Here is a 9,947-nt window from a genome sequence, read left to right as displayed (position 1 = left end):
ACTGTACCGAGTGGTGGCACTGCTCACACACCCCAGTTATAACCCTGCCTAAATGCACTTGGAAGTATAGCAATCATATCCTCAAAGTCTCGAGGTGCCTGATAGTCTCCCACTGGAAGAATCCTGAACCACCTGCTCTCTATATCAGGATGTCCAAACTTTTTTCTTGGAATTCCATATAAAAAAAATGACTTTGAATGGAGGGCCACAAATCTTTTCTCAGTTTGCCTCCCAACAATTATCTAAGGGTTCTTTGCTAAGCCCCCACTTATGTGCCAGCCCAGAGCTGCCTTATGTCAAACCAGAGCCCCTTCTTGTATGCCATCGCAGAGCCCCTCTGATGTGCCAGTCCAAAGCCTCCACATTAAATACCAGCCCAGAGTCCCCATCTTGTGTGCCAGCCCAGAGCCCCCCTTGTGTACAAGCTAAAAGCCCCTCTTGTGTCATCCCAGAGCCCCCCTTTATTTGCAAGCCCAGAGCCCCCCCTTGTGACAGCTCAGAGCCTCCCCTTGTCTGTCAGCCCAGAGCACCCCCTTGTGTGCCAGCCAAGCCCAGAGTTCTGCTAATGTTACTTACTTCTCATGGTTTGAGTCCTGTTTCCCTCAGCCTGACCATCCACTACCATCAAGTCTGCACACACCTCTGCAATCTGCACTGATACTGTCACATGCAGCTGTAGAGGGGCCATCCTTTCAACTTCAATCAATTAACAGTGGCACTTGTCTTCAGATGTTACAGATGTGTCCTCGTTGACCTATCCTTTTTTGTGCCATATGGCGCCATCCACAGGTGGCGAGCGATTCCTGTGCTGCACACTTTTTCCTCCAATTTGCGTATCAGTTTGCTTATAGTGTACTAGGTACAGCCCCCATTTACCGATGAAGCATAACCTCTTTAGCGCTCGCTAAAGGGGTTATGTCTTCGTTTCTGCATTTAACAAATACCAGTAGTCGAAGATTACAGTTGTTTGCCATGTTTCAGATGGTGAGTGCGATGCGGTCCCCATTGCCGGCAACGGAGAACCGGCAGTGCCTTTCCAGCTTCAGCGAAGCCTTCTAAGGCACTGCCGGGTTCCCGAATCATGCATACACATAACACCAGAGCCCCGTCACTGGTAGCGTTAGGCTGCCAGCAGCATAAGTGGAGGACCTCACCGAGGAGGAGGACTTCGCAGGACCTCGCCGGAGAGGCAAGTATTGGTAAATACAAGTGAATTTTTCGTTAGTATCACAGTGATACTAAACAAATATTCTGCTGGTATCTGTCTTTGTTGTTAAATGGGGCCTTAGTGGTTTGGCATGGCTCAGTACCAAAGTTGAAAGAAGGCGAAATAGACGGTAGTGCCCCCCCAGCCTGCCCACTCACTTCTGTCTTAACAGCCCCCTTCTGTCTCCCCAGCCAGCACCCTTCTGTCTCTCCAACCAGTTCCCTTCTGTCTCTCCAGACAGCTCCCTTGTCTCTCCAGTCAGCTCCCTTATATCTCTCTATCCCCATTCTGTCTCCCAAGCCAGCACAATTCTGTCTTTCCAGTCAGCACCCTTCTGTCTCTGCAGACCCCTTCTGACTCCCCAGCCAGCACCCTTCTGTTTCTCCAGCCAGCACCCTTCTGTCTCTCCAGCCCTCTTCTGCCTTAACAGCCAGTACCTTTTTGTCTCTCCAGCCAACCCTTGTCTCTCCAGCCAGCATACTTCAGTCTCTCCAGCCAGCCCACTTCTATCTCTTCAGCCAGCAAGCTTCTGTCTCTCTAGCCAGCCCCCTGCAGTCCACACATACCTTTTTTCCTGGGCAACTGCTCCTCTGTCAGCGATCATGACATCATTGTACTCTGTGTCGCAATAAAGAAAGGAAAAAACGTAATTGTACCAGGCAGCCTGGATCCCACAGATAGATTCAGCTATATCCGCAGTGATCAGCAGGGTGTAGGCATCTGTTATATCTGTGCCCCTCCTTCAGTTGCCTACGGGAGTTCTTCCAATGTGTGTGTGTATATATATATATATATATATATATATATGTGAGAATGTGTATAGGGACAGTGCACAAAAAATGTTTTCCTCATTGTAATAGTAAATAAATACATAAATAAATGTAGTGCAGCTGGTATAGTAATAAAGTCAAGTGTAAATTCACTAGTCCTTGAATTATCAGTCACTGATCCTTGATTAAAAGGCGGCAGCAGTCTTCTTGGGGTTCCGTTTGGCCAACGGTTGGAATAATTCTGGAAAGGGGGTTAAAAAAAACATGCTCCTGATAGTGTAGTATTATTGATTGGTGAGAGTAAGTGCTCAAAATAATTGTGCGTACCAGAAGAATAAATCTTTAAAGCTTATCTGAAACAGAGGTACAGGGCTTCCCACTGGATGGGGTGGACAGGATGTCGTCTGCTGGATCACCTTAGAAAGAGCTCATTCAAGCCCAGGGAAAAGGGATGATATAGTGTACTACAAAGAACTGCGTACCAGATAATGCTGGCAAAAGTTTTAGCGTGATTTCTGCCTCAAGTAAGCGCACATATATAAAGGGTTTACTGGGCATGTGCACTCACACATGCCCAGTCTGAAGACAAGTGCCACTGTTAATTGATTTACTTCAAGATATTTATTGGAGAAAAGCTCTATGCCAGATCATTATGCTACTGGCAAGGGCTTGTTAGAATTTGCAGGGGGAAGATTTGAGAACGGAATCGGCAGCCACAACAAAATGGATGTGTCGTAGTAACTTGTAGCAACGTAATTTGTATCACTGTGATACAGAATAAAATGTACTGATATACTGTTGCAAATATGAAGTATCCCCCAAATAACAGTTAATCCATTACCAACAGTAGCCTCATCCTCCATAGGGATGGGGGTTGCAAAGCTGTCAGCTTTAACAAGCTCCATAATGCAAAGTATAGAGCTTGATAGGTAACGCCATCTCCAGATGGTGTTATCCTATGGTAGCCTATTGGCTATTATTTCGCAAAAATTACTGGGAGGGGACCCTCCCCAGCAATGGCCGTTGCACATGGGGACCCTCCCCAGCAATGGCCGTTGCACATGCGCAGGAGTCCCAATAGGGGAGTGAAGAGACTGCTGGTCCGGTCACTTCCCTCCGAACACATCGTAGAGATCCTGTCCCTGCAGGCATTGATGCATTCTGGGGGTATTTAGGTTCTTATTATCAGAAAGAGCTGCAATAAGAATTTATAATTATCTGGTCTAAAATATGCCCCTTAGAAAGAAAACTCAATGAAATTATAGCAGGATAGGGATTAATACATGCTGTACCATGCAGCATGGACAGCGATGATATATCCGGTATGGAGGCAACTGTGAGAACCTGGGACCTGATTTAGACCCGCTCGCTAGGATGTGTTCGCTCGTAGCTGGCCGATTGTCGCTTTCTGCGCATGCATCGCAGTGTGCGTGCGCAAACCAGTGCGAGAGATCGGGAAGCATTAACTCGCTGCGCATAGACAGCCCAGCAGAGTGAGTGACAGGAGAAGTCGATTGTGGGTGGTGACAGGGGCTGACTGCTAGAAACGGGGGAGTGGAGATGCGAACGCAGGCGTGCCTGATAGTCTCAACGCCGACTCAGAGGCGTGCATAATTATCAGGCAGCATCAATTGTACACGTCACCTGGTTGTATTTCACAGTGAAGTGATCACAGTGCTTGCGGCAGGGTACAGTCAACCTCAAGTGCTGCATTTGCTTCCGATGGTACCCGATGTACCGATGCTTGCATACACTTCCTGGAGATGACGTGCGCAAGTGGATGTCATAAGACAGGCTGGTGGGCGTCTGCATACACAAAGTGATTGCACACCAAGATGTAGTGGGCGTGCTTATGCCTTGCCGTGCGATCGCCTGCCGTGCCGTCACTTAGCCGAATTTGCATACGCTGGGTGCGAGCAGGTCTGAATGAGCTCCCTGATCCAAGTGATATTTTCTTCCAATAAGTTTTCAGCCATGGCATGACATAGATAGGTCTTCCACGTGTCCCGTTTTTCTCCAGACAGTCCCTTTTTTTCACCTGAAATCTTCAGCATTAATATATTTCTTAATCATTTAAACCCAAATCAACATGATAAATTAGGAATGAATGTAAACCCTATGCGGAACCTAAAAGTTAGTATACAGTGGATTTGATGGCTTAATCAAACTTCTCAGTTTTTCTATTTCATACTTATTGGAGCCCTAGCCATGGAGATATATATTCTGCCCTATCAGTCCCATAGTTACCTCAGGTTTGATCGGATGCAGAGATGAATAAATGTAGGGCCGTAACTAGGGGTGTGTGACTGGTGCCGCTGCACAGAGTGCAAGGCTGCCCCGCGGCCCTTGCTTCTAGCTAGCAAGGTGCCTGTAACGGCACACTGTCACCAATATTACTGCTGCAGTGCCACCCAGAGGTCCTTTGGACGCTCCAGGCATGCCATGCACCCTGGGGCCTGTAAGTACATCCGCTTGGAGCGTCCTGAGGACGCTCCTAGCAGTGCTGCATTTCCTGGTGCTGGCGGCCTTGCCCCCCTCTGCGTGACATCATGACCTCAGGGGACAGGGCCGGCACAGGGCACTTGGCATTCCTGTTGGCACTGAATATATACATGCACATGTTCTGGAACTGAACGAGCACAAGTACAGCCAATGCACAATTCAACTGCATTTTCACTTACTCAAGGGCATATTAATGCCTGAGGGGACATGTATACACATAGGTACATTTTCATCACCTTCCTATTTGTTTATTATTTATGTCATTTTATTTCTTCCTCATTTTATTAACACTTATTGATTATCTTTACACATCTATACTTTACTATCACCTTTTTTCCCCCTTTCGTGTGATGCCCAGGGGATGGTCCTTCTGGAATTTTTGGGGGAACCCTGCGCCTCGGATGTGAACTCCTTAATGTTAGGGACACCAGTATAGAGGAGCTTTGACGCTGGCCTGGCGCTTATTCATATATATGCAAATGTATGTAACTATTACCTCTGAATTTCTATTATTATGTAGGATTCAAGTATTTTTGTTGATATTGCTGCAGTGTGCTGGAGGGAATCTTTCTTTTTTTCTGTGGGACACATATACAGCCAGCCCCCTCCTGTGAGCAGATGGATATCCCCACCATACCACATCCTACCTGACACCAGCCAGTGGTTCTCCCCTCCTACGAGATGCCATCTTCTCCATGATGGTCGATGAGACGGCACATACACTCAAGAAAACAAGAGCGATGGCACAGTACCAGAGTCCTTACGAAGATGTCAATGGGAAGATGGCGCCACGTAGAAGGGGAAGTTAGGAATAATCTGAGAACAAGATGTGCGGCATAGGACCAGCCCGGACCCAAGCACTTGTGTGCGCCTCACACCCTGCATCCATTATAAAAATACGCCTATGCACTTGAGACTGAAGCTGTAACAGGGCATTCTCATGTAGGCAATATACAGGCAGGACGTGTCAACAAGATCTATGCAGAGATCTTGGAGAGGGTTAATGCCAGTGCTCCATGATGATGATGATGGGTATCAAACCCAGCACATATGTGCAGTCCAGGCAAAGTGATGTGTACAATGCTGCATACAGCCAAATGTACCTTTTTTATTTCCATGCACACAATTACGCAGAGGCGTCACTAGGGTTGGTGTCACCCGGTGCGGTAACTCATGGTGTCACCCCCTCCCTTCCACCCCATGGTCCTCCTCCCATATCATATCACACCATACAGAGGACCTGATTCACTACCGATCGCAGCTGTGATTACGCATGCAGGTCTGCTGCAAATATATGATAATGACTGTGATCACAAAGCCAGCATAGACGCCCACTATCATTTGCGCACATCTATAATACCTTGCAGTCCTGTGTATACATAGAGTACATCCAGTAACATAGGTCCCTCATGCACAATTACAACAGGTCTGACCCTACTCAGAAATTGCTAACCTCATTGCACGCAGCGAGTACACAAGCTGCATATGCCGTTGCAGTGGCTAATTTATGCATACCCATGCAATGGCGTTCAAATGGATTGTCACGCCTTAGTTATTCGGAACACTCCCCCGCAGGGATGGGGGGTTAGCGCTATCCTGCGTCAGTGCATGCATGGAGGCACTCTCATTTGAAATGTGGATTGTAGTAAATAGGGGCCTTAAAGAGCTTCCCTGCTCTATGACAAATAGAAAAAAAAGGGTTTTGTGGCAAGACCTGGTGCAGATACTGTCACTTGTTTTAGTGTACAACATACTTGTGGATCAAATGTTATCTTTATTAGGCAATAAAATAATAATTGTAATTTATTCAAATATAAATGTATGTCAAGGCCAGCTTCAGGGCTGTTCGAGCAGTGCGGCCGCTCGTGGGCACCACCCCATAGGGGGACCATTAACCGCCATTGACCGCCAGCTGTAGGACCCGGCTCCAGCCAGGCTTAAGCTCTGCCACCCAAGTGATGTAGATGGGAGTCACCGAGAGGGCGGGATAGGGGGAGAGAGGCAGTTACACAGGCTAGCCACACCTCCGTTAAGGGGGGGGGGGGGTTGCGCTGCGAATGCTCTGTGTATGATGCCGGGACCTGTGTCTATAAAGGCTCAGGTTCCCGGTGTTCCAAAAGGAGGTGACACTATGGTAATTATACTGGGACTGTGGGACCCAACTCCTTCTGTTATTATATATATATATATAATATATGAATATATATATATATATATATATATATATATAAAGGTGCACACAGGGGTTATAGAAAAAGGGGGACTGCCCTGTTTAAAGCAACTATTGTGCATATGCTGATAAAAGAAAATAAGTCAGTTAAAAATAAAAGACAGACTGTAGCATAATACTTACTTCTACAAGAACCGTTCACAGGGAATGCACAGCCACAGACTCCTCCGCACTTCACTGCGAGCTGGCTTACATAGTGGTCAGACAGATTCAGACTCTGGAGGCGCGCAGCTCCACTCCCTCAGCTGCGCTCCTTCCATAATGCTGGGCGGTGTCCGACGGGCAGGATTACATCACGCGGCGCGCACTACATCCTGGGAACTTGCTGTATACCAGGTGCCGCGGGGGGTAATTTGGGGTGCGTTCGCTATACTGTAGGCTGCGGGGGAAGGGGTGCGGCCCACGGGTGATTTTGGTGTCACCCTTCAAAGGATTACACCCGGTGCGGTCCGCACCCCCCTAGTGACGCCACTGCAATTACGTCCAATTTAATGGCCTGATTCAGCATGGATCGTTATTGTGATCGCAGCTCCGTAATTGCACGGTCTGCTGAGAAAATATGGAAATGAATGGACTTGCAAAGCCGTCGCACAGAGACTCCCACTACCTCTATCTCACATCAGTAATACCTTGCAGTCCTGCGCATACATCGGTAACATTGGCCCCTCATGCAGAATTACAGCAGGTCTGACCTACCGCAGAAACTGCAAGTCTTGTTGAACGCAGTGAGTACTCAAGCTGCATATGCCGTCTCAGTGGCTAATTTATGCACGCCCAGGAAACAGTGTTCAAACGGAAAGCACCCCCAAACGCTCACAGCCTGTCACTCACTCCGAGATGGCTTTTATTCTGCTTGAGTGATCCCAAAGCAATTGCAATGCTAACTCACGCACCCGCACTGCATACGCAGTATGCACAATCGATCCATATACGTACGCTGTTGCAGTTGCGATCCATGCTGAATCAGGCCCTATGTTAAGCTCTGAAGCAGCCCGATTTGTTCTGCCAAAAGATAGAGAATTCTATCTGTACGAACCCTTGCAATCTACAGTACGTTTTACAATGTACAGTGTAACATAAATACATGTCATGTAGTAAAAATATTACTATTATTATTTTTACTATAATGCTACACTAAAGGAATAAATACAGAAATGTATGCTACAAGTGTCTGAAACTCTAGTAATAATCTATAAATGCAATCTATCAGTACTACAAAGGTATAAAAAAAAAACTAGAAGTTGAGAATGGCTAAATAGTATTGTGTCTGTGTGTGGGGAGGGAGTGAGGGAGAGAGGAGGGAGATGTCCTCACTGCAGACTGTACATACAGCAGCAACAGCCTCCGTCCTATCTATCTCCCTGTGCTGCTGCTGCTGCTGCTAGTGGCAGGATCACTTCCGCCTGGCTGCAGGAACAAGAAGCCGGAGCATCTCTCTCACAGTGATAGACTCAACTGACTGAGCAGCTCCGTGTCTGGGTCATGGAGAGCAGATGAGCCACTGACTGAAGGTCTCAGCAGCCATCAGAGCAGGAGCGTCTGATACAAGCCGGCTGGCGGCAGGAGCCTGGGGAGGGAGCGCAGGAGAGACTCGGCAAGGTAAGGGTGACATTGAGCCATCCGCTGGGCATCTCTCATGTGCAGTCAGGTGGCTCCTGCAAGCACACGTATGTCCCTGCACAGGCACATGTATGTACAATGTCAGCAGTCGTGCACAGATGCTTCTGCTGTCAATTTATCTCTAGCAGTAACCAATCAGCCTGTCAGTATCTGCTTATCTGCATGATAAATGGAAGGCCAGCTGATGCATGGGATGGAAATAGGCAGATAGCATCTTTTTTATTCTCTTTCCTCTGGATCAATATAAAGAGGTGGCAGTAAGAAGGTGACAGAGTGTGATGATGGATGGTGCATTGTCAGGAGTTCAGCAGATGCTATGGAGGAGTTAATAGGAACTGCATGGAGGTGGTAGCAGCTGGCTGTGTGAATGGAGCTATGGGATCTGTATAAGTCTGAGCCTTTTGTCCCTCTACCTGATTCATGTTTCTTCTGCTGCCATCATTAGATGGAACTGATCACTTCAAACAATGGCTTGCTATTCATATGGGAAAACTGTCATCTCACATGTAAATAAATGCACAGAGAGCTTATTGACACCCCGCTGTATGTTATATGTAGCATGTCATCACAAAGTCAATTATGTATGTGTAGAAGAAAACACTAGAGGTCCAGGAGATCCACTGATTGGCTAGACTCACGGCACTTGCCATTGGTTCTGTAGATGGACAGATGAACTGGGTTGCAGGGGAAAAATTGTATAGGCCTGAACCAGTGATATTTGCTTGCCTATATTGTCAGTGTAGTAATTATGCTGCAGTATGCTTTTTATTGGAAGATTGAGAATGTCTTATGGTGCAGTTCAGCATTTCCAGATAACTAACTAAGGGCCACAGAATATGTTTTATTACCATATGTACTTTAATATCTAACTGACAATATGGTATGGTGGATGAGGAAGTACCTAAACAGAAACATTTCTTTGCTGGTCAATGTATTGCAAAATTGCACCTGCAAGAAATGTCATAGAATGTAAGAATAATAATATACATTATGCATAAAACCCTGATAACGTGGTATATAAATCACTTCACCTTGGTGTTTAAATGTGGTTATAGTACTTGTAAGAATGATGCATATTTATGTGGTTAGTAAATAAAGCTGACAGGATTATACCTAAATACATAGCTGCGACATACTGTATGCATTCCCTGCATTGTATGTAAGTGTCAACATCGCATTAAAGTCCAACCTCAAACTGCTTTAAATCCACAACTTTCATTAAACTTTTCTATTTTGCTCCTAGTGTTTTGCATGGTTCACCCCCATTTATGGATGAAATTAAGCAAGAGGAGACATTGTCACTGTTTATAACATTTCTTTTGCATATTAGAAGCTGTCTGTGTTGCATTGAATTAGATGTGCCTAGAAATGGTCTAATAAGCTGAACTGAAATGAAAAATGTGTCCAATCATTGCCAGATCAGAGCTGGTGAAGTACTTGTGCATACAGAAATGCCCCAAACAATGCACCCATTCCAATGGTATCACATAATACAGGATCAATGTCATTGGGGACCACACTTACCATCACTTACATACCTTTACCTCCACTTGTTTCAGAGGCCATAGAAACACAGAGATTTATATGTCAATCCACGTTTGGTCATTTTGGATGCGCA

At 46.3% G+C, this 9,947-nt stretch overlaps 1 protein-coding gene across 2 annotated transcripts in view; it reads left to right on the top strand.

The window, feature by feature from the left end:
- The first annotated feature begins 8,103 nt into the window (after positions 1-8,103).
- Positions 8,104-9,947, top strand: part of PAK3 (p21 (RAC1) activated kinase 3) — a 247,733-nt gene continuing 245,889 nt past the window's right edge. For both annotated transcript variants that reach the window (XM_088482922.1, XM_088482920.1), the window contains exon 1: positions 8,104-8,308. The gene's annotated coding sequence lies outside the window, so the exon portion shown is untranslated. The remainder of the gene's footprint in view (positions 8,309-9,947) is intronic.

The sequence above is a fragment of the Taudactylus pleione genome, unplaced genomic scaffold, assembly GCF_031769625.1.
Source record: "Taudactylus pleione unplaced genomic scaffold, aTauple2 ptg000296l, whole genome shotgun sequence".
NCBI lineage: Eukaryota > Metazoa > Chordata > Amphibia > Anura > Myobatrachidae > Taudactylus > Taudactylus pleione.
The sequence above is the reverse complement of the archived record's forward strand: the minus strand, read 5'-3'. Positions and strand labels throughout refer to the sequence as shown.